General features: G+C 39.3%; 1 protein-coding gene across 1 annotated transcript in view; it reads right to left on the minus strand.

The window, feature by feature from the left end:
* Window positions 1–26,302, minus strand: part of MACROD2 (mono-ADP ribosylhydrolase 2) — a 903,624-nt gene that overhangs the window by 216,405 nt on the left and 660,917 nt on the right. The window lies entirely within an intron of this gene.

Below are 26,302 nucleotides of genomic sequence, written 5' to 3' on the forward strand. Positions count from 1 at the left end.
TTTTAGCTGTTCAAAGACACACCAAAGCATCTCTCCTTGAACATGTGAAAAACTTTGTTAAAGTCATACAGGATCACTCATGCATAGCCCCAGGCAGGCACTAGTTTTCTAGGCAGCTTTCTTGGCCTTCCTTTCCTGCCTCTCTCTTACGAGCATCCATCATTTTTTTCATCTTCTCAATTCTGCTACATATGGTGTGACACAACATCCTCATGAAGCTCCTTGAAACAACAGCATCTTTTTTCTGCTTAGCTGTGATTTGTCCAAAGCACATGCCATCTGTGCATGGGAAAAAAAAAACATAGCGAAAGCTTGGCAAACTTTTAAACAACTGAAAGCAGGTCGTAAAATGGGACATACTGGGCTACATCAATCCCAGTATTAGCCCTCCCTAAATTATATGTGTTAGGTCATTATATGTTTATTTTGCTGTTGCATATTGATGCAATACACAGACCTATAACACAGATCCAGGGCAAGCCGCCAGCATCTCTACTATTTTTTGCTCTGCTGAAAATTTGAACCGGTATGAGATTAAACCCCAATGCTTTTTACCACACAGCAAACACCCCAAAAGTCCACCACTGATCATCTGGTCCTTCTTCTTCCTTAGAAGATACAGAGACCCTTGTTTATAAAAGCGCAAAAAATCTCACTCATTGAGAGTACAGAAGAGGAATCAAAGAGATTCCCCTGAAACCGCAAGCTAGAGACAGGCTTTGGGTATGCAAACAGATCCAGGTTAACATTCAACAATGCTAACTAGAGGTTTTTCTTTCCTATACACTAAAAAAAAAAAAAAGAGCTAAAATAAAATGACAGGCCTGGAAAGGAAATCCTATTCATCCATTTTTATGTCATGGAGCTTAACACTGCCAACATGCCTCTCCCCGAGGACCGCAAGGGGGTGACCATTCCTTCTTGCATGTCCGTTCAATCCTTCACCGCTCCTGCAAGACTGCCAAGAAGCGTACCAATTACTGCCAACCACGATAACACTTCTTGCGTTGTGAAATGGATACCTGGCACTGGCCTCCGTTATTCAGCTGATTTCACAGAGGCTAACAGCTGTCAAATGATAATGATTCTGGTCACTACAGACAAAGCCTCTACGGGAACCTCCAGAAATAAGTCATAAAAAGGCCACCCAGAGGGAAAGAATAATAATGTAAGATGCGACATCTTCTTGCCACAACATGATGTTTCTTTTCTCCCTTCCTCTTTCAAACACACAGCACCACCAAAATGGCTATCCAGGCTCTGGTAAGGGCTCTGTAAAACTAGCCGTTCTGTGTACTGTGCTGCTGTTCACCGAGGCTCACGAGGAAAGGACCAACCATGCTGCCAGCTGAAACGACAGTAGCTCCTGGAAGGAGCAGCCCTGAGACGCTCTCTTTCTCTCTGGTGTGTTGGCCTCAGACCTCCTCACAGCTCTGCCAGCCTCTATTCATTATCTGGATGATGGTCCTACCAGCAAAACAGGAAGGGATGGGTGAACATGGCTCAGCAAATGAACTTTAAGACCCACGAGGATTTTAGGATTAACTGTGGTCCTCTCCATGTCATTTTTAAGTATTTTATTTGGGACAGGACCATAACAGCCAAGGCACAGATTGGAGCATGTGACTGTAAGGTGAAAAGCGCTGTATTTTAATATCACACTCCAAAGAAATTCAGTCTTCTTTCAACTTTTTTTTACTTTTTAAAAATGAAATAAAATGGTTTAAATGCAATGACTTTTAAAATTTTACTTTATCAAAAAACATTCCTCCTTATGAGCAAAGTTCATCCTCATTAATGCTGCTTAAGTGTACATACGTACTTGACATTTTGCCATATCTGTGCAATATCATTTATTTTTTATTAAAGTCTTCGTGCCATTTTTCCAATACTTGAACCAGTTCTCTTCAGATTCACAAGAAAGCAGTGCTTAGCATTATCATGCAAGATGATCCACTTGCTTAAAATACTGTGTTCTGTTAAAATTATTCAATTCTGCTAAAACAAAACGAGCAAATAAAATTCCTCTGGAATATCACCCAAGCTATTAGCCCACATAATAGAAATGTTTTAATGAGAACATCTCATTTTTTCTTCTGAAAGGGTTGATTACTGAATCACACATACAGTGACTACAGCATTTAACAGATTTACAAGTTGTCCTTAGAAGCATTTTATCATTGTTTCTGTTTCCACCTATTCAACCTCTCTTGGGAATTCTGAAAGGAAATTTGCATTTGTTAAGTCTTCTGCTCAGAAACCTTTATTAAGTAGGCTACAGCTTAACCTACAGGTTAAGTGGAGCCACCAACAATTGGAAAACATTGCATCATTTATAAAAAGAATGGTCAAAATACTATCCATAAATAAAGATTTTATTACAGGCTACAGTGTGATCTACTCTCTCTTCCTACGATATATAGCTCTGTTACCCAAGGACGATGTTCCCATCTACCAGCCTTTTAGCAGCTGTAACAATGGCACAACATCCTCAGCAGGACGTGAAGTGTTTTAGAGCTTTGTTCCATGGAATACTCTAACATGATATGCACAATAAAGCACAGCAAAAGTTGAGGGAAGTTTAAAATAAAAATATAGTTCGATACACGGAGGGTGCAATGGCAGAGGGAAAAAGAGGCAGGCTCATTCATATTCCCCTAGAGCACACGACACCACCTTTTCATCGTTTTTAATTTTTCTACATATTCTACAGCCTGTAACAAAAGACGACCTGCAGGCACTTTCTGTCAAATGCCTGTCAAAGTTGCATTGCACATAACAACCTAGAAGGATAGCAACTAAAATGTGCTAACAATTCTTAATGCATTACTTGAAACTGTTACTGGTTTGGGGCTGTATTGTAATACACTTACCGAGTATCTTTACTGCTATGGTTTAAAGTGATAGCAACTGACAGTGTAATTATCTTTCAAGGACTACACTGATGTAGCAAATACTCTTTCAGTGTGTCACTTGCCGTTGATACTAAACTGGGGACGTATAAACCATCTGGAATATATGTAAGCATACGGAAGTTTAGGGGGAATCTAATCCAAGCACAGGTTTGGGCTGATTTAAATCAATTTGTTCAAGTCTTATTTTTAATACCAAGAAATAAGGTACACACAAAAGGAAAGAAAAGATGCCATCCTCCGCTTCAGCAGCGATCAAAGAGAACCACATGTCTGAAAGGCTGCGTAAGCTCCCTCTCTTGCCTCTGTCGGCCCAGGCCGATATATACGGCACTGTTCCCTTGTCCTAGATAAATGCTATGCAAATACTTGATTGAGATTCCGTTCCAGTCCAGTACAAGGCTAATTTTTATACTCTGGTGAACAATAAAGTATATTAGCTTATCTCTATGGTCAGGCCCTTATTTTTTCCATCTTATTTTCTGGGAGAATAATTTTTTAATGGGAGGGGTTGAGGGAATGATGAAAAATATTTTAATTTATTATTTTGCTGTCTTTAAAACAGAATACACTGTTCAGAGGAATTAACGCTGTCCTATTTTACAACCGTGTTTTCGAAAGGTGCTTGAAGTATAGCACCCTGCCATATTCCTGAAGCTTGTGAGCTTCACACGTTACACACATTTAAAAAACATAAATACCGAGTGAGTGTGGAATACGGCCATTCAGAAATGTCAAAGTATAATTACAACTGGCCCTTTTGAAAATTACAGCTCTGTATCAGTTTCCTGTATAGATAGGAGCAACACAGGGGATCTAATGTCCTCATTCTAGTAACTCTGCAAGGATCCTAGGTGATGCACATTTTATAAATATTAACTGAAGAAACAACAGAGTATATAGATCATTTTTATATCTGTCATTAAAATACTAAGGTCCAGATTCTAAAACCTCAGTGCCTCACATCTGGCTCCTACAGATTTACTACATTTAAATATTTTGCTACATTGCTCTCCAGCTGCAGCAGCTCTTCTTGGTGTTTACTTGGCCAATGTATTTAAGTACTTAGACATTTATGCAAAAAACCTAGATCTTCAGAAACCAAAGCCCCAGACTATCTTTATTCAGGTGCTTAAATACAGAATTAGCACCGTATCATTAGCTGTTCCCATTTGCAAATTTAGCCCAAGAGCAACTTGGACTCTATGAGGCCGCCTCACAGAGTGCAGCCTCCTTTTGCCCCTGGCAAAGAAGTCATAAGCCCCCAACCACGAAGTGATTAAGCTCTGTCTCAAAACTAACGAAGCTGTTGTGTCCCCACTGGACAGGTTGCTCGCAGTTTCTCCACTCTTGTAGTTAAACATCCTCTTGCCAGCTTAAACTCATTCGTGGACAGTTTGTCTCCATTTGCTCCTGTGCCAGCATCACCCTCCAGCTTCAGCAGCTGCTCTTGGTGTTTACCTGCCTGATGTAGGCACAGAGAGCAGCGAGATCCCCTCTCAGCTCCCTTTGGCTAGGTTTAGCAAGCCAAATCCTTTTAGCCTTCGCTCATGAAATAAGCTCTCCATTGCAGCAGCTCTTCCTATATACCTGTTCCAGTCGTTGTTCGTTCTTCTTAAACATGAATAATCATAACTGTACACAGATTTCAAGGCTAGATTTTTCTAGTGTCTTTTTCAACATCATGACTGCTTCCCTGTTTTTACTAAAGTATTTCACATAGGACCTCCCGAGACTGCATTTGCCTCAGCCATGGCTTCAGCCATGGCTTCATCACATTGCTCCCTCCCAGTCATTATATGGCAGAGTAATCCCAAGTCTTTTTCCCCTGTCGTTTCAAACTGATGATCCTATGTGATGTAGCAGAAATTTTTATTAACCACTACGTGCGTTACCATACAACTGCTCCACAAATTTAATCATGTTTCTGTTACTCACTTTTCAAAACCATACAGTTCTTCCTGTAAAAGGCTGATGTGTTGATAGTGACTCCCAACTGTCATCAATAAATTCCATTGCTTTCATCTAACTCTCACATGAAGGGCAACAGTGGAAATAAAGAAAATCAGAACCACAGCCACAGTTTGAGAACAGTTACTGTCCTCTAGCCCATTACCCATCTACAGAGCTCATCGTTTCCACAACCTTGGCCAGTTCCACAGTCACCATACGATTCTCCACAAATCTCCACCTTCTCCAGCTAACTATTATTTCCTATATGATAGTGCATCATGTACTTTGTTAAAATGCAAGTAAGTTAGATCTAATGCTTTCCTTTCAAATAACAAGTCAAGTCCATCACCAAAGAAAGGTATTAAGTGACATCTGAAACAATTTACCTTCGGCAAAGTCATGGTTGCATTTTATCGCAGCTTTCCCTAACTCACAGGTTTACTCTGTGCCTTTAATTATTCTTTCTTTCTTTTTTTGCTCTAAAAATCTTTATATTATTCAGAATGGACTAACAAGTTTGTAGTTGGCCAGATGACTTTGTCTCCCTCTTTTGACTGGCTGTCCCTGCTTTGAAGGATTTATTACCATTCCTTGCTACTAGAGAAGCTGTTTCATATTGTCAGGTCTTTCTGACTTCTGGAAGGGAGACTGTGCTGCCTGCCATGACTTGAGGACATTTATGGAAGGACTTCAGAGCTTGGCTTCCCCCTTTATTATGATAACATTTGCTTCCATTTACTAAGTCCTGTGAGGCACCCCATCTCTGTCCTACCTTCTCAGTGAATGTCTTTATTTTGTCCATATCTGTGCTATCTTTAATTTTTCAGAGAAGTAGATTTCCGTAATGTAGTCAATATTAATGAGTGAGATGATGCTATCCATGTGCACACTGGGAATACCTTACTTCCAAAGCAATGCTGAAATCAGTGGGATTTCTCACAGAGAAGAAATTACTGGTATGAATAGAGACAGCATAAGGCTTTTAAGACTTATTCTGAGGAACGGACCAACTGAAAAGTGTCTGTGGGATTAACCTGGAAGGAAAAAATTTCAGTCTCTGGCAGAAAAAAAGCAAAATCGTAATTACCTCCACGTTCCTGAGACAAGTGGAGGCAGGAAAGGGGGAGCCATCTGCCAGGTTATTTGAAGAAAGGGTCACAACATGGGAGAAGCTTAACTAAATCAGAGTCTGCACCTCTCAGAGATAGGAAATAACGCAGGGCAACTGTCAGGCTAGATTGCTCAAGATGAAAAGCGGCATCTCCAATCCTTCCTTGCTTCGCCTTCTTGTGGCCAGCCAACTTTCTTATGGGAACGAGAGGAGCAGACAGAGCGAAGGTTAGGACAGGATCTTGCTGGGTCAGAAATATGAAACTAATCTATACTAAGCTGAGAATAAGAAACTAATCTGTACTGGGCTGAGAGCTGCCAGATCGGGCAGCTAAAATTGACAGTTAGAGATAGCTTCTGGATGTGTGAACTAAGCCAGGATGAGAACCACTTTTATAGTGAAAGGTGTGATCAGCCATAGCTGAGGAAAAAAGGCTGAAATGAGAAACAGGAAGCACTAACCCAGTATGGCAAGAAAAAGACGTTCATGATGCAGAAGGGATCTGAGTTACTGCTATCTAAGTAAGACTGCAAATCCTGATGATGGCAAAAAGGACAGAGAGTGAGATGTCTTAGAAAAAAAAATAAAATAAGGTAACAGATGCAGAAAATCATGAAGTTACTCCTACCAAAAAAAGCAGTATCACCACATTAGGCTTCATCTGACAATACAGTTGCTAATCGGGAAAAGTCAAATAAAACAAATTCTTATAAACGGGTTTATTATACTGGCCTTGGTTAATAAATAATCCTTCCCAGAGACAATCATGACAATTCCATAGGAAATGCAAAGTAATTTGCCCAATTTGCTATCACTCTTTCATGTCTCAAAGACATAAAAAAAGATAATTGCATCTGTATTCCAATCTACTACCCCAGCATGCAGCAAATACTGATGCCACTGTCCAGCACAGATTTTTTTCCAAAGCAGTGCTGGCCATTTTCTTCCTGGAAGAGAAAAATGTCTCTGAACTGAATTAAGCTGCATTATCTCTCTTCCCCTTCAAATCCCTCCTTAAGACTCACCTCTGCTTTGAAGCGTAGAAGAAAACAGCCAACCACTTACGGTTAAGTAGTAGCTGGGAATAGCTGATTAAAAAAAAGCAAACTTTTTGCAAGCAATCATGTAACAAACAGCCAGGGTAACAATGCAATTTTAGTTTGTATTATCTCTATTATCCCTTTCCATTCCTTTCATTTGTCACACTTCTATTTCAAATTAGACTGTTACCTCTTTAGAGAATGGACTTCTACATATAGCACAATGATCTAAATGGTGGTCACACTAAAATAACACATACCAATATGTGCTCAGGGCATTAAATAAGTTCTTGTTTAACATAAAGATGTCAAGCAGAGATGCTGTAGTATCTCTTATTACACCAGGGTTTGTCTTGTTTCTTTTTTTAATTCTTTCAACAACCCCCTAGGTTCATATTGTTACAAAGGAAAAAGCAGCTAAAAGCTACTTTACGTGCCAGTTTAATGGTAACTACTGATAAATAATTCACAATAAACAACAAAGGCTAAAGAAGTTATCTGAAAATTCCATGTGATCATACTGTGCACTTTCCCCATCTTAATTTCAGTGCAGAATGATTTTGTTTGATTTTTATCCAAAGGCCAAAGGCAAAACCCTGTCACTGAAGACTAGATGCAAAAAGTGCTGGTTTCAGAAAACAAAGCAATCGTGGTGATGACAGTGTTTAGCTTCGGTCTACTGGTGGCAGATATGTCACTTTTATGCAACTTCATATAGAATACACTAACAAAACATGATAAAAGTCTGTTCTACTTAGAGAGCCATGCAGCTGATGATAACCCATAGTAGAAAGTTAATTTTAAAAAGTCAGCATTTTATTTCTGCTTAGCAATTTATAATTCTCCGTCCAAATAAAGTACATCTTTGGAAAAATCTGTTTGATCAGTAGGACTCTATGATCTTATTTGAGTTGGGGATAGTCTACGCTGTTACTTAGGCTGGGTTCTAAAATATACTGCCATTTACAGCCAAGCAGTCTAAAATTAAAACTACCTGAACATCATTAAGTGGACTAAGATTTCTTCTTGAAAGCATTAATTTCTGAAAAAGTAGCACAGACTGAAATAACAGTGTCCAAGGGAAACTGTTTGTGTTATGACACAGCTTAGCCATATCCTGCCCAACCCAGTCTATAAGCACCAAAACATTCCAATATTATTCGGAGAAAATGCCCAGAAGTTGGAACTTACACTCGGGACTTACTCTTACGAACTCCATTATGAACTCTAGCTTATCCTCTGAAGTGACCAAGGTAGGCCTGACAGTCAGGCAAGAACAGCGTTTCACACACAGCTTGCCCCTCCTGCGTTGAGCTCCAGATAAATTCAGAGAGACAAATGAGGAAATTCAAGACGGGTAGGATAAAGACAGACCTTGACAGCAAGACTGACTGCATGTTCTTCTATTCCCAAGAGGTTCATTTTTATTTCAGGGATTAAACTTAAAGACTATCCTTTTTTTATGTGAATCACATATCTTTAACATTTGCCTATCCACAGAAGAAAAAAAACAAAAACAAAAAAAACGGCAATAACATCAGGCAGTTTTGCTAGCTGGCAGAAATCCCTAACTGGCAGATCACTGGCAATGCAAAGCGGATCAAGGACCCTGCATCTTTTATAGCAGGGCCCACGTGACTCTCTGCACTAACGCAACAGCTATGCTATGTTAAGCATAGTGTTTGCTGTCCTCTTTCTCAGCAAAGCCATGAGTGCAGAAGAAACGTGAGGTGCTTTTATTGATTTATATGGAGTAAGCATTTTTTTGGTCACAGCATCAGAGAAAAACTTCCTTCTAAAACACCTGGAGAAATGCCTTAAAGAAATCAATAGCTTGCCAAAGCCTTAAGACCACCACAATATCAAATTTGACCTTGAAAATAGGAATGGAACAAACTTCCGATTTCTTAAAACTGAACAGATATTTGTGATCATTATCGATACAGTACTTAATATTTTTTATTCACCTGCATTGGGTTCTCTTTCCCTAAATCTAAGGTAATTTCCCAGAAAAGTTTTTTTTTTTCCTGCCTCTCTCATTCATGCTAACACTCCAGAATTCAGAAGACTGAATGTATACTACACAGTATATTGCTAATATTTGCAAATATCATGGCAGGAACAGTGCACATGTCTGAGAACAGCTTACAATGAATCATTTCAGCATGCTGATTTGCATTTTTACTACTTTTAAATTTCAGCTTTTTATTTATTTATTTATTTATTTTTTACTGCTTCTCAATGCACTGTTCTTTCCCTCTTCAGCTGCCTGCAACTAACTGTTTGTAACTAAAGTATTCTTTCTCTAGGTTATCTCTGACTATAAAGTAGTTTATGATGTTCTGCATGGTGAATGGCATATTTAAAAATAAATTGGATGCTAAATAAGTTTGGATGGTAATAAAATATTCTCTGCTAAGCATTTTGTCTTTTGGCCAGCAAGAGAAAGGGATAGCATCTTTGGCTTGATATTCTACTTCTCCGGTACAGTACATATTTATCTTGCATATATGGATGTTATGTTTTGGGATAATAATTAGTGTTTCATGCCACTCCAGAGTACTGAGTAAGACAAGAGGCTGGCCAGGCAGCTGCATTAACACTGAGCAAAGTACTTCAGCGCATGCTGGGACCGGTCAGCAAGGGCCAGGCTGACGCTACGCACTTTAGCACTTTGCGGGACTGGGGCCGGGGCCACCGCGTGGTGCCAGCACCGGCCGAGGCAAGGTGCCGTCCTCGCCTGACCAAACTGCTGCGGGAAAACTCTCCATCCTGCACAAACAATTTCCTATGGGCTGTAAAACACACACCAAAAAGGTCCAAAGTTGTGTGGGTATCTGTCTCCGTGTTCAATTTATCGAAGGGATGGAATTAAGAAAAAGCAGCATCAACTTCTAACCAGGTCTTCAGAAGTTAAAAATAGCTACTATGCTGCACTACACACTTTATTACTTAAGATCACTGAGGGGGAAACATATAACCATAAATAACACACTACATTTAATAGGGAAACTATAAGAGGGTTGTATATCAAAATCTGCTATTTACTTGACACAATTCACACAGTAAGCTCATTTTTGTTGTAAGTAAATCACCTCAATATAAACAAGGACTTTGGGGGGGGGTAAAAAGCGAGAATTCACAGTCTGACTCAAGAGAACCATAAATCTGAATGTTTCTGTGTGAAAAAAATGACACAAATCCACTGCTTGTGTCAAATTTTCAGCATCCAAGAAAATTATCTTGTTAGTGTGCCTCATATCATCACAGCACTTTTCACTGAGATGCCAGAATTTAAGACTCCCTGAACAGCCTGACCTGGACAGATGGGTAAAGCTTTTATGATGTTCCCAGAATGGCTGTTTTCAGGACATGCCTGACAGAAAACACAGATGTATCTGACCCTTTTTAATTTTCCTCCTCCAAGTCAGTATGCTTCACTGCACAAGACATAGTTCAGCAGCAGGTCTCCAAAAGTCAAGAAAGTCAGGGCTCTGTTTATGACTTCAGAGAAATAAAGATCGTGGCAGTGCGTCCCAAGTAAATTACATTCAAACCAGGGAAAACAAAAAAAAAAAAGCTTTGTTTTCCACCTGAGGCTTCTGCAGAGCTGTGAGTATCACACTTGTAGACCCAAGCTAATTTACAGAATTGTTTCAGGTGAAAAATTGTGTTGAACAAGATAAGTATAGGCCATAAATCTGAAATGTTGTAATTTCTCGTCAGCATCTTACCTGACTTTAGATAGCTAGTAATCTTATCTCTGGCCAGCTAAGAGCAAGCCTGTGTGAATCAGTAATGATACCATCTTCATATCACCATCTAGTAGGCTACTTCACTGCAATGATTTTTAGATTAAATTCTATTGATAAAACATGGAAGTGTTAATAGAATCACATAATATATTTATATTTTGAATAGCTACAACTATGGAATCAAACAACTCTCATTATAAATCTACATCATGTAATTTTATTTATCTTTCCACACATAAAAATGCTACTCAGAAAGATCCAACCCAAATTCTCATGGCCAAAGCAGACAATGGGTGATGACAGAAAATATTCTCTGCAAATTCACTCCAGAAGACTTTCCTGAACATTTATCTTGTGCTCATTACCCACAAAGATCAAAGCACATGAGTTTACTCACACCGCTACTCACCAACAGTGCATTTTAATCTTACCCACAAAAACATTCAAAAGCAAATTATCTACAGTATGTTCACGTGCTGACTTTCTGATTCATGCTGAGCTGGCTGCTCATTCAACCCTGTAACATCAACATCACCATGTGACTTCTAAGTCTAATTAGCTCTCCACAAATAATGAATGGCAAATATTCCCAGTGAACCGTTCCTAAACAGTCTGAAGACTGAGAAATAGATACAGGAGAAATTTCTTAACACTTTGCATATTTAAGAAATTATTCATTTTATTGTGAGGAAAAAAAACAGCATTTGCTTCTATTTATTAACTGAGCAGCAAACCTGACCGTGTTAATGAGTATAAAAATAAGTAATAAGCAGCAAAAGATTTTTATTTAGCTTTGCAGCCAGGGCTCACTTTGCCTTGACAGCTAGTGAAGAGTTAGTGTCCTCTCAGACGTTAAAGAAAGGTGTGTCAGAAGAGTAACACTTAGAGCTGAAGGTTTTGAAGTATCTAAGAAATCAGAAAACTCCTGAAGAACAGCTGCTTTCTATGCAGAGCTCCACACACAACTAGCATTCTCCAGCCTGGCCGGCCAGTGGCATTAGCATCAGGTTTTTACTTAAATCGTAACAGCACTTGTTCTCTCCTCTTGTTATCAGTGCTCTCTAAGCAAAATTTTAAAGAATAAAACCTGAAGGGTGAGAAATTTGTGGCCGAGGACTGTTCTTTCAGTGCCAAACCAACTGGTATATAAACTACAAGTCTAGTTCTCAGGAATGAACTGGAAACAGCTGCAATGAGGCATCTGATCATTTCATAAAAACATTAAACAAACAAAAATAACATACTGTGTAAACCAGAATGAAAATCTATTTATTCATATAAGTGCAAAAACTCACAGAAGGAGTCCTGCTGAGGTCAGAGGACCATTAGTGTGAGCAGCTGCTTGTGAATTTAGATACAGATTCATAATCAGATGACCTTGCCACTGACAGAGCCAATATTCCCCGAGTCACCACACAACACTACCTTAAGCTCAACAAAAACTCCTTGCAATTAGAATAAAGGACAGTGTTGGATCCCCAGTTCCACAACGCATGAAGCTTTTAATTCCTGTTGTTTATCTAAGGTGACATCTAGCTTGTTATGTCAAAACTCTGTGATTGCTCTGGCACATACACAAATACTTACTATTCTGTTTACATCAAAATAAGCTTCATTAGTGGCACTGATCAGCAACAAATAAATTTCATGCTGCCAGCGCTGTCCAAACACATATCAATCTCTGCAGCTTCTGCAAGCAGGACTGGGCCACAGCAAAAGACTCAAGGACAATATTAAATTTGACAAGACACAGCTAGTACTTCCCTAAAAGCTAATTATCTTGTGATGCCAGTCCAACAAAAATATATTTGCAAAAGTACCTAAAATACTCACTGCTAGCATTTGGCAGAAGAGCAGCAAGGGGGACCGAACATGCCATGTACCCGGATTCTTCTGTGCTGTCCTGAAGCACCCAGGGCTGGTCATGGCGAGAAGCAGAGCTGGGCCAGCTGCACATTTGGTTTTAGTCACTGAGACCATTTCTATGTTCTTATGTTACATTTTTACAAGACTGGTTTAATAACAGAAATAAAACACATGGGGATTCTTTTTATTTATCTTCTCCTCTGTTAGCCTTCTACACTGGGTCTACAAGGCTTCCTCTGTAGCCACCAGAAAAGGAAAACTCCTTCCTTCTTTATGAAAGCTAAGATTCTTGTGCGATTACATGATGGCAGGGCCTCAGGCTGTAAGGCAAACAAGCCACGCAAAGCTCACAATAAAATCATGATATTAGCAACAAGTAAAATTATCGGAAACAAAATTTACTAAGTATTTTTCCTGAGGCATCAAGGTCTTTGGGCATATATCTTCTCTGTGTGTGTACTGGGTGAAATTCATTCCTGTGCAGAGAGACAGCATAAAACTTGTGAACCACTTCAGTCTCGCTTAAGACTTTAAATTAGGACTTAAGTGATGCATAGGCCTTCAGCTGGAGGCTAGCGTGGGGGTGAATTTTATCCACAACGGATATTGATCTCATCACAACTGGTGCTGCTCTTACATTAGGTGTAAATTCATGCATAATTCATTTTAGATAAACAAAATGATTCTACAGCTACCAGGCATTAACTCTCTTGCTGAATAAGCCACATGAAAATTTCATAAAAAATGAAACCAATTTTTCAAACCCATCCTCACAGAGAGAAAACAAAGCACTCTGTACTACATTAGTTTCATCTTGCGATTCCTTAAAAACACCTACCTACCAGCACGTGCCAAACCAATAACCACAGAATTAGAATTTAGTAAAATAGCAAGATATTTCCCATCGATATGCCTATAAAACTAAGCAAGCATTTCATAATAAAATGTCTTTGCTACCACAACTAACTCTGATGTGTGTATTACTAAGATTAGTTAGGGATACAAAACTGAGTAGCTCTCCAGTCTTTGCACATATCATCCAGCAGTAAATCACGTTAAGATTTATTGCAGGGTGGTGTGGGGGAGAGATAAGAAAAAAGTGTTGGTTTTATCAGGAAGTAATGCCATGTAAAAACAAAGCCAAAATTTTGACTGCATTCATGTGGTCCTCAGTAGATCTTATTTACTTTGCACTGAGAACATGTAACCTGAACTCCTGTACTTTGCAATGCGATAGATAAAAAGAGAGGACTTCCCCCTGAAAGTTAGACTCTCGAAAAACTCGCCACACAGAGACTACAATTTACTGACAATCTAAGGGCTGCCTTTGGAAACTGCCACCAAGTGCACAGCAGTCAAGAAGGCTAATGGAAGATGGTGACATGTTAACTGTGTGATATACACAGAGGCAAGTTCAAAGCTGCAAATACAGCACTCAAGGAGAGTGGCGAAGAGCCAGATGCTGCTCCTGGCAAAACGTCCAGGAACCTTTTCCCTGACACCCGTTAGAAGAGGACAGCATGTGAGGAGCCGGTGAGAGCAAGCTGCGCTTCCTCGCATCAAACACCTACATCTGATTCGGATTTCAGAAGGATCAGTTAATGAAAGGCTAATATTTGGACAAAGCAAATGCAGGCAGAGGCAAATGTGCTATCAAACATATATATGAGGAGGATAGCCAAAGGAATAGCTGCGGAGCTTGAAAGTCCGCAAAGGCCCTGTGAAGAAAGGCGCAGGGGCCGCTCACAGCAGCAGAGCCCACAGGTAGTTGCTGCGGTGGCCAACCCCACCTGAGGAGTGTAGAGCAGCTTCATAAACCCCAGCCCAGGTACCACTTGCAGAGGTACTGAACTAACTCCGTTGCTTATCACTGAATGAGGACTCAGCACTGGAACAATCATGTGGGCAAGGGGCAGATCTCATTAATTATGAGGACACACAGAGAAGCTGCATCATGTGTTTCAGAGATGTGGCTATAACTAGACGTGCTCTAATAGGCTTCTGATCAGAAATACATGTTTATTTTCTTTCTAGGGCCAGGATGGTATTTCCACTGACATTTCCATTTTCTTATTTGCACTGGGTACAAAGGAGGATAAAAATGTTGCTGCTTCCACTCCCTTGGTGGGAGTGGGGTGGGCAGGAAAAGGCACCATGGTGCTGGTCTCTTATGGTGCAGCTCCACTACTTGATGCTGGGGGGACCTGGGGGTTGCAGGATACTGAGCTTAAATGGGAGTGGAATATATTTTGCATTTGTTCTAAAAAGCATGGGGGCATTTTAAAAGTTTTTTTCTGGCTCAGACTGAGTATCTCAGGGTTCTTCCATCCAAGAATCTGACTCATTCTGCAGTCTGGGGAAAGACACAAGTAGGAACATTTGCAGCTCCTCTTTCTCTGAGACGTGCTCTGTAGTTGAGTCTCCTCAGTGGCAAGAAACATTTGGCTGGAAATCTGCTCGGGAGGAAGGAAGCGAACATTATCTAGTTAGAGCTTTTTGTACCATATCTTAAAAGCGTTATCTAGATAGAAGAAGAAAAAAATATATCCAGAGTTGGTTCAGGGCTCCAGGAGCCAATTTAATGCAGCAGATCTTTTTTTTTTTATATACCATAGATTAAATTCAGTTCAAGATCTGCAATGGCTTAGAGGTGCCAAAGGAAAAGGAACTTCATACCAAAACATAAAATCTAGCCTGAAAAGGTCCAGAAAAAAAGAAAAACAGTATGAGGGGAAAAAAACATGGATGAACATAGGAATGCAGCTATCTTAATCTGATGCAAATTCAGTATCAAAAAGTCATGTAATGAATAGGACGGATCACCTTCTGAGAAAGATTACTGAGAAATGGAGAGGCAGAAGAAATGTAGAGGATAAAGCCTAATGCAAAAATCTGTATCATCATATTTTACAGATGATCATTTATAGAATTGCTATGGACATTACTGGATTATATATTCTGAGACAGAGGACATAATGAACACTAATATATTCATGAGAAAGGTAAAGTCTGTATCAAGTATGTAGGTTCAGTAATAACATACAGCTTAGGTGTGAACTCTCAGGAAGAAAAAGGAACAGTCTCTGACAAATTGTTAACAGCAAAACACTGGAGACGGGCATGTTTTGACACACAAACTGCTAGCGCAGCTATTACACTTACAGTGCTCTAAGAAACTCTATAGAATTTATCTGGCTCCCTAGGTAGCTTCCATAATTTCACTTCTGCTGATAATGTTCAAGACAGTGGAAATTTCTTTAACAAAGCATTCACTATAAATATAACTTTGCCTTTTACTTCATATATTTACCTTTGCAAATTGGTGTTAAATGCAAGAGAATCAGTAACTCAGTGTGAATCCCTATGACAGTGACATCACAAATCAATCAAATACTCTTTTCTATGCCAAATTCATAGAAACTATCAGTTTGGGAGCACAGATAATACACAGAGACAAAATAATCCAAATATTTGACAAACAGCTTTGATATCTCCCCTCTACTTCTCACAAGCCTCAAAGTTACAAGTGCATTTACAAAGACTTGCAAACCATTTTTTCACTTCAATGCAGCCAATAGGGCACAGATTGCTAAAATACGAATTTTCATCATTTCCTCCTTTGCTAACTCCCAAAGGAGGGCTAATTCACATTTATTATCAAATATGAGGAAATAATAGAAACTTGACCAAATATTTATATGTATATATGTATATATATGTATACACACTCACACACCTTTCTGCCCCCTGTGAAATGCACTCAGCAGATGGCTTCATCTGAGCTTACAGGGCCACCACAGAGTGATGGATTTAAATAAAAATTAGAGAAGTAAGAGTTAAATGAATGTAAAAGACTGGCTGCTTTTGCCTGCCTACATGGCTTGATCCTGCCGAGAAAAAGCGACAAGTGCTCCATGCATTCACAAAGGCGGGAGATGTATTACTTCAAGCTGTTGTGCATGCGCTAAGCAGTTCGGAGGGATCAATTCTCAGAGCAACCAAACTTGGGAGAAAGTACTTACTATTTCCTTTCTTCTCAAAACCCAGGAAGGAGAGGAGCTTGGATGACAACCTAGGGGAGGTATCTGCTTACAACACAGAACTAAACAGTTGATCAGGATTATATTAGATGATCAACAGGGGTCTCATGTAGCTGATTTGCAGCTTTTTACCTTGTACCACTGATTTACAGACACATAAGTACTAACTGGACTGCATATGCATACCATGCAATTCTTTCATCTTCCGATGTGCTTCTTGTACCTTTACCAAAAGTCATAATTTTGCAGCATCCTGGATAGTAGTATAGCCACATGATATATGCTTTCTCAACGAAGAGAACATCATTTGATTGGATTTCTCCTTAAGCTCAAGCCTCCCTAATAATAAATAAATTGATTGAAATGCTACCTGCTTAGAAATGAATGACAAATTAAATAAACACTTCACTGTGAGACTATCTATATGTGGGAATCTCCACTTGTACGCAGAATAAATTTAGTGAGACTCAGTAAAAAAAATGAACACATGTAGATTGATGCCTTTGAAGTTTAGGAGACCGCAAATGAAGTAAAGGAACCTGGAAGAGGCAAAGTGCAATGGGAATACAGTGCAGTTGGTAAAAAGGCATATTAGCTGTCAAATATTCTGCACAGAATTCCTGAAGAGGTGTTGTTTCACAGTAAGAAGTTTTTTAGAACAGGACAGTTCACTGAACTATATCTATAAATCATATAAGCAATGAATTTCTGCTGAGTCAAATCTTCCTTTGCATTTTATTATCATGCACAAAAAGACACTATATGCTAATTCACAGGTCTCTACTTTTAAAACAAAATATATTTGAATGTTTTACTTCATATGAAAAAAATGCTTGTTCCAATACTGGAAATGGGCTGTGGGCAACCTGGAAACAAAAGGCTCACATCCTGAAGCAAACAGATCTGGTATAACTAGTCAATGATTTCCACCAGAAGGGAATCATCTGAGCATGTCCTTTCTTGCAGCCATATCCACTGCTAGGAGTCAAAAGAAGGTGAAATAATACCAGCTTCATGCCACCCCAGAACACTCATTCACACCAAGGGACTTGACTGTTAGCAACTATAGACGTCAACCACTGCAATGGCCAAATGGGCCCAATGGTGCAACGTATGTTCTGTTGCCACAAAAGACCGCTCAAGAAGTTGTAGCAGTTTCAGAAAAAGCACCTACTAACCCCAAATACAAGCTGAAAGATCTGGAAAAATCTGCCCTTGCAGCACCACAAAGTAATGAATGCCAACTTGCCTTTAGGAGAAGGCACGGAGTTCTGACTCTGATGGTTTCATAATATCAGGTCTTAAATGTCACTGATCCCACAGAAAAGCACTGATGTGTTTTGGCATTGGTTCAGCACTGTGTGGATATGTACCAGGCCTTGAACCAGTTTAGTTTTCATTACCCGAAATGTCATTTTGAAGGGATCCCCATTTAATATATAAATGCCAGATGCCAAAAAGATGTTCAGTGACCTTCTAAAATAAAAGCGCTATCATTTTGCTTTAAGGTACGTTGATTTTCTCTTAGGCACAATACCCACAGACCAGCCTACGATGTAGTAGCACCATCAGATGAAGATACTGGTGGAGAGAACCTTGGACTAGAAGTGACAGTGGACATACGGCAACAGCTACTCTGAGGCTCTGTCCTGGCAGTTCAGGCGTGTTTGTATTTCTACGTGAAGTAGCCAAGTCCAACGACTGAAGTAAAATTGTCAGAAGTACTTCACTGTCTAGGAGCTTCAGTTACATTTCCAAAGCTTACTTAGTCATTCAGGACACTAATTCTCACGGAAATCCTTTGAGAGTTTTCACCAAAAGTTAAAGAAACTTTGGCTTTTACGTGTATGAGATATCTTTGAAATAAGACAAACATTTGAGTAATAAAGGCATATGTAAAATATTCACCTTTGGTCAAGAATAGTCATACACCTGCGTGCCCTGCATTCATCCTGAACCTTAGGGGCTAATGGCAAAGTTTCAAAAGCTCTGGTAATAAATCCAAATTTTAGTCAGTCTTACTGGATTCCTGAATCACTGTGGGTTTTTTTGATGTTACTCCCTATCCCTTGCAATCTGGAAGATGATGGCAATATTAAAAAAGCATCTCTCAAACTGATAAGAGAATAAGCATGAGGTAAACACCCACGGGGATTTTACTAAGCATAGTGAGGGTAGCATTGACACTAGATGATACCAGAATCTCCACCTAAGAGATTTCTTTCAACTGAGATTTCTTCTACAGTTGATACTAGTTGCAGCGTGTGGATGGATAAAAATATAAAAAGAATGTTTGTCAAGGGAAGAAAATGGACAGGATTTTAAAGTAATTCATCCCAAGGCAAGATATCAAAGCTAATCTACACATTGCTTGTACACAGAGGTGAAAGAAGGAACTAAATGGACACCATTTCTTTGATTATCCTGCAATAACTTGCTTGCCTGTCTTACCTAGCTCAGTGCAGGAGAACTTTTACAGCGAGCACAGTCTTGCAGGTCACCTCTTCAGCAAAAAGGACTTCTCCCGCGCACAGTGTAATTCAGCGCAGTTCTCCCCAGCCACCAGCAATGCTCTGAGAAACAGGTGAAAATGGAACCCTCTGCAACAGATTATTTGAAGTGTGAACTGATATAAACTGTCACTCAGCTGCTACTTTCCTCTCAGACACCAGTAACCACCCCGTCTGCTGCTTCACCTGTGCAAAAAGTGTCTTTAGCACCAGAGAGCCAGCGGTAGCAAAGGGAGATATATGTGTATACGTCTGGCCAACACTAACAAAAAAACAACCAGGAGAATGTTTTGGGGAAGATCTTGAACAAGTGGGAAAAAGGAACACTGAAACGACTACTGACCTCAACCAACCTATTGCTGTTAACATCAGTTAAAGGCTTGGCCCTCCACCCTTAGAGCGTCATGCCTATACATGCATATTGTAAGAAGAAGAATAGCCAATTTTCAAAGCAACCGAAACATATACACTATTTTCTCAGATCCATGGAGACTTTCAGCATAGAAAAATAAACTATTTTTAAACAAAGAACTGAAACCACAACATCCTCTGCCCCTTACAATCCAGATGCAAGTTTTATCTTCATGCTTCAGATAGAGCAACAAGCTGTATCCGCCTAAACTGATGTAGAAAAAAGGGACAGAAACCTCTCCCAAAACTTCAGCAGTTTCCTTTAGGTCTCAAGGAAAGAATAATTCACTGATGACTACACTCTATTGTCCATTTACGACCTTTTGTTACACTGCAGGGATATAAGTACCGACAGGAAAAAAATACTTGCAGACAACATCCTCCTTACCATTAGTCCAGTAGTGCAAAAGGTCTTGTATGCCTTGTCTGGAAGCACTGAGAACTTCCTACAACATAGCAGGAATAGTCACAGTACAAGTAAATTTGGCAAACTTGCCAGTGTTACATCCAGATTCAAGAGGCTTTCAAAACCATGCTCTTAGATAGTATGCCCTCCCAGGAAAAAAAAAAAAAAAGTGCTAAGCTTCATAAATTGGCACTTTTTAAAAATTCATTCAGCTGTTTAATAGCTTAACAGGGAAGCTATGTTGCCTTTTGAACTCTGACCTTTGGATTAGGAAAATTCATTAGGGAGGACAAAAAAAAATTAATCAGTTGAAATTCATAAGTCTTACGCAAGAATAGCCCTGAATAGCTAAATATGTCCCTTGTTAGAAATAAAAGGTAAAATTGGGAGTAAATTTTACAGGATTATACAAAGAATACTTAGACCATTCATTGAAATCGTATACTCTGACATGTAAAATACTAAATTATCTGTGCCCAAGGTGTGTTGAGAAAATTGAAAATAAAAAATCTAGGAAAAAAAACAAATCCCGAAATAGCTACTCATTAAAGGGAATTTAATTTCCAAGACCAACCTAAAGACAAACAAACATGATCCAGTTCTCTCATGAAATTTGGTAATATAGCTCTACAGTGGAAATCTGCATAGATACAGATGCTACTCTACTCTGATAGAGGATGAAAGCCTGCAGCTACATATATTGGCTAAATATTAGATGCCACATAAGGCCAGATCTTCATGTACAATAAGCTGTCCAGGCTCCTCTGACATGAGCTAGGAATTAGCACTGCGATTTTAATCATACTTTAGTGGTGATAAAATTGCTTCATTTTTGCATTGTCTCCATATATTCTTAAAAACAATTCTTTTTATATATGTTATTCAACAGTTAAATTTTAAATTAAAATTCCACCATTGTTTTAAAAAACTTACTTTTCTATTATAACAAGCAGATCAGGTACATTTAGATTTGAATAGCTTCCCTGTCAACATATCTCTAGTGATCTTTGATGTTACTCAAAAAGACATATTCAGCATCGTGTTTTTCACTGGTCAGGTTTAGATTTTAGGTATGATTTTAAACTGGCACTTGCTAGATATATTTTCAGTGCCGCTTTTAAAGGAAACAGGATGTGAATTAAATTATAAATCTGTTTGGACAAGTAATTATCAGTTCTTTGTAGCATCCTTCCATAATAATGACAGTACAGGAAGACTTCATTTAGGATCTCTTCAGAAGGGAGATTGCATTTAGTTCCTTTACAACTAACACATTTGTTAGAAGTTTTTATTATATGAGTGCTGCTGCTGCAAACCGTTGAAGGTTTCTTGTCCTACATAAAAAAGATTAGAATTATATAGTATCAATAAGCTAACTTACCACTCTGCACTATACAAATCAGAGTTTGTTCCCCAAAGTAACTTTTAATTCAAGATTGAAATAACTTTGCCTGCTTAGATCAGAAAAAAATAGGGGGGAGGGGGTAGAGACTTAGCCACTACACACTTGCCAGATATATTTATCTCAAACCATAAGTAATGAAGAAGTGTTTTATGAAATAAAATACTTATTCCAAAATCAAACAAACTCTTTTGATATGTATTTCCCCTTACTTGGTGACCTGGTACTCTTACTTAACCATACTCATAAAGAACACTTTTCAAAAAGTCAAAATGGTTATTACATTCCTCATAATCTGCTAGTCCTGGAAGCCAAAGATAGCAATATAATTAATGTTTGTGATGAGTGTCAGAAAGCTGCTGCTTTGTTTCTTTCTTATTTGGGGGAAAAAGGGAGATGAGGGGGGTACAGAAAAACACTGAAGAAAAAGCCATCGGGTCCTTTAATATGTCGTCTCCTTCTTCATTCTCAAGCATTCTTACTGAAGACCAGCCTTGAAAGTGTCAGAAATAACTGACTCTCTTCACCGTTTCACAGAACAAGAAAACGAGAGCCCCTTCTTGCAGTGTTTCCATTGCGCAGCAAAGACAATCCGTGTGGAAGAGGTAAAAAACCTCCACACTGCCAGTTCACCTCCGTGTGCATGAGGAAGAACAAAACCAGCGGGCAATACATCATTACTGACAACTGCCAGTCACTACTGCTTTGCCTCGTGCCACTGCAGTAGCGCTCGTCTGCTGAATTTGTTCAGCAAAGCCAACTCCTTCTGGAAACCGAACCGCTGGCAAGGATATGGAGCCGGCACACGGAGCACTTTGGCAGACCTGCTGTAGACTTGTTGCCTATTCTTTTATCGTCTCCCTAATTGCAATCATAAACAATGCCTCATGTCCTTCCACTTTCACTCTGGAGAAGCAAATTACTGTTAAAACCCTGGATTCCAGAGAATAGCTTTTAATCTAATTTTCTGGGGCTGCCTTCTCCCAGCATTAAAGTGCTTCTCATATAGTATGCATTGCAGCAATCAGAGTAAATTGCCATTTTTATATTATTTTTTCAATTTAAAATGTACGAGTTGTAGGTATTTTGGCAATAATCCTACCAAAAATCTCAAAAACATCACCCAGCAGCTTAATACAACCAAAAGTTATGTATTAGTATGTGTTCATCCAATTAACCCAAAGGTGTAGGCCTTTGACTCCCTCCCTGGCTTTACCAAATGTAATCAGAAATGCTCCACTGTGAAAAGGCCTATGAGCTCCCTACTGATACTTGTATTTTCACTGAAAGCAAATCTACAGTACAGCTAACCTATATTTACCATATTCTAAATAACAGCTGTACATCACAGACTTACAAAAGCACAAATTAAGAAGTCCACAGAACAAAAATGCCAGAGAAATAATAACCTTTTAATATATATTATTTATAAATAGTCTTTTCTATTTGCCACTGTCATTTCTCTAATCATCCCAACATATGTCTAGAATTAATACTTGCAGACTAATCAGCTAGCACTGCTTGATTGACTCTTATTGCCTCAGCAACAACAAAATCTGCAAAACTTACTGACAAATATTCTGAAGTCGCCAATCTCATGCAACACTGGTACCATATTGACGTAGTAACACTTCATATCAACACCAAAAACTGGGTCAGTTTAGTCCAAGAGTCACGTAGATAAATCTGATTATGTTTAGTGAACTCACAAATCATCAAAAAGCTAATTTCAAACAACATGTGTACATGGCGACTGTTTCATGCCCATTAAGGCCAGCACTAGCTGCAGTGTCTACTTTGGTAGACACTGGTAGGCGCTCAGCCTTGGTCACACAATCATTCATATACATTTACCAGCATGGAACTAAATTTGTTCCCTCTGAAGTTTGCATGACCCCCTCATACTGCTTCTCCCATGTGACTCTCCTTTGGACAACCCGAGTCAAGAGCTGCAAGACCTGTCTGTCCACAAAGAAAGGTAAAACATATTTAACTGTGGATTTGCAATTGAAATTACAGATGGCTGATTGCTCATAATCATCTGGAAAATGCTTAGGTGACTATTAGTTTTTTTTCGTTTCTTGTCCCAACACCATGTTTCTTTTTTTAGCAATACCCACAAATAAACATTATTATGCAGTGTGGGTTTTCTTCCTCCTTTTTGAGAAAACCCTTTTGCATATTCCTGTGAAAAAGTGTATTAGGGATTGAGACATGGGAGAGCCAGATTGTTCATGAGGCACATTTCCACAAGCAGTGAGTGGGAACGGGTCTCATCACAGGGAACTCGGGTCTGCCGCTAACTGAGAATGCAACACCCGACCCACAACACTTTCCTTTCCCTCTTGGTATAGCACACAACCTTCATTACCAGCCCTTGCTTCCTGTAGTGTACAACACATACTTAACAATGTGCTAGCCCCAAGTCCTTACTAAGACTGCTGAAATTTTGAATTACTATTTGGGAGGGGAAAGGGGGAAGAATCGCATTTAGTGACATATTTGCAAGTCATCAGTTTTACCTCTTCTATATATAAGCACAAAACATGCATAGATGTCTATGAAGTATTAACAGCACTCCCCTGTTTTTTAATACTGCCTGTGTAGGGGACATGAAAGAGGAAACAGGCAGACCATCTTCCCCCAAACTTCTTATATATAATGTAAGCATATGGGAAGTAGCTAAGCTAGGGAGAGGCAGAAAAAAGGAGCAAGAACTCCGTAGTGAGGAGTTAACCGTAACCTGCTGGCCTGGAAATGCTTTGCCAGCTTCAAGACATGGCGTTGCCCTCCTACAGCAGGAGGTCCCACAGGACCACGTGGGCTAGGACCCTCTTGGAGGGCGAGCGAACACTCCTCTTCCACTGGAAACCAGCAGGCCAGGGATGGTTGCAAAGGTGGCAACCTCCTTCTTCCTTGGCAAGCAAAGGCCTGCAGTGGACTGAGCTGACCCAAATTCTTATTTGAGGTGTCTTCATTCAAATACCAGGCACGGAGGGAAAGGAGAATCGCTGCTTTACCTACTCAGTGATACACAGAGCAGCTTTCCACACACCTCCCAGGCCATCTGAGCAGGTGATGCCTCATCCTGCTACATGAGGCAGTCAAATTTCAACCACTGTATTTTACAAATACATCAGCTGCAAGGCTGCAAACGATCCTTTCCAAAAGAAGCAGAAAATACATTTCTAATACAGCAGACCACAGATTCATCCATACTGCCTTTCAGAGTGAATCTAGCAAAGCAACTAGGCACCGAGAAAACACTTCTGTAAACCACTGAAAAACCCTGCATTTGTCCACGACTACAGCTATTTCAGTAGCGCCACAGCCCTGGGCTAACGATCCACAGCTCTCAATATATAAAAGTACCTAAATGCTGAACTAGAAACATGGTGTAGGAAAGGAACACACTATTGCTGAAACACAAATCATAATTTTAGCTTAGAATTTTACATTCAGATTTTCAATTAACCAAACAAATAATTAGTAAAGCAGTAAGATGTCTACAAAAGACTAATGTCAGGGACTAATTGCAGCTTGGATCTTGATATACATTTTATATATGTTACAGTGGTACCTCCTGAACTTCTGAAGGTTAAATAAAATGTCCTGAAGACATTGTTTTAAACACAAGTTGATATGATTTGAAGCAAAATGACAAGAAATGGAACCAGCCAAGGCACCCAGTTAGACAACCAATTTTTTACATGCCACTTCCTGCATCGCTTTTGTTTTCAACTGAAACGTGACCTGCCAGTAAATGAACAGCCAAGTGTTTACTGCCACCAGATCTCTGAAGTGACAAGTCCTTAATAAGGCTGCCTTTTGCAATAATCCTTTTTTGTAAGAGGAGATGAAAATTGTCCCTCAAAACATATTAGTTAGACGGGATTGATTTATATAACAGGACAAGAGAATAGCAAGTCATGAAGGATAAAATAATTATCTTAATAATGTCCACTACAATGATGAACTGAAACAGTCTGTGCATTAGTAGGCTATTTATGTACACTTTGATTGCATTACGTTTCTCTGCCTATAGTCACCTCAGAAGTGCACTAACAGTTCTCTAATTCACATAATTTTTTGGTTTGAGAGTGCAGCAACTCTTTCATTTTCTTTCTAATTTTCAGAGTAAATATTTTAGGCTTTTTTGTAGCTGCTGGGGAAAGGATGATGGAGGGAAGAGGGAAATGTATACAAATTTTTGTATAATAGTTTGATCATATTAATGACAAAATAATTTTTTGTTGTTTGTTTTTTAACCCTTCCCAGGTGCATCATTTCCAGACACAGCTATATCAGGTCTTCTTTTTTATTGCCCAAAAAATAAAATGCAAACTTAATTCATGGTAAGCATAGACCATATCTGGGCTCATGGCATTACTGAAACAGGGAAATGCCATATCCTCCACTTAATTGGCTTTTCTCTCCAAACTGCTGCTTACACCTGATCTTAGCCTGTCGGGCCAAGAACCTGAAATCTGGGCAACACGGTTCAATATCACACAGCGAAGGGCATTTCAGGACAACGCCATGATTCTTCTAGCCCCGATAACAGCTGAATGCAGGCTGCAAAGATGAACGGTGGTTTCCGTTCAAAGTCCTGCCTCAGCAAAAGCAGTAACAGCAGAAAAAATCATTTCCTCTCTTGGCCAAGCTGCAACACTAGAAAAGCAGGAGACGAACAGAGAAATATACTGAGGTCCCCAGGATGAGGGATGGGGAAGGACACTAGCTAGACTATTAATATGTAAAGGCAGAAGAATGAAAGTGAAAAGCATGTGAAAGTGAAAGAGATTATACACTGGGCTGCATTGACAGCTTAAACACCCTGCGTTTTAAAAACTATAACCTATTCTACAAAATGAGATTACAAGAGAAAGGAAATAT

The sequence above is a fragment of the Apteryx mantelli genome, chromosome 3, assembly GCF_036417845.1.
Source record: "Apteryx mantelli isolate bAptMan1 chromosome 3, bAptMan1.hap1, whole genome shotgun sequence".
Lineage (NCBI taxonomy): Eukaryota > Metazoa > Chordata > Aves > Apterygiformes > Apterygidae > Apteryx > Apteryx mantelli.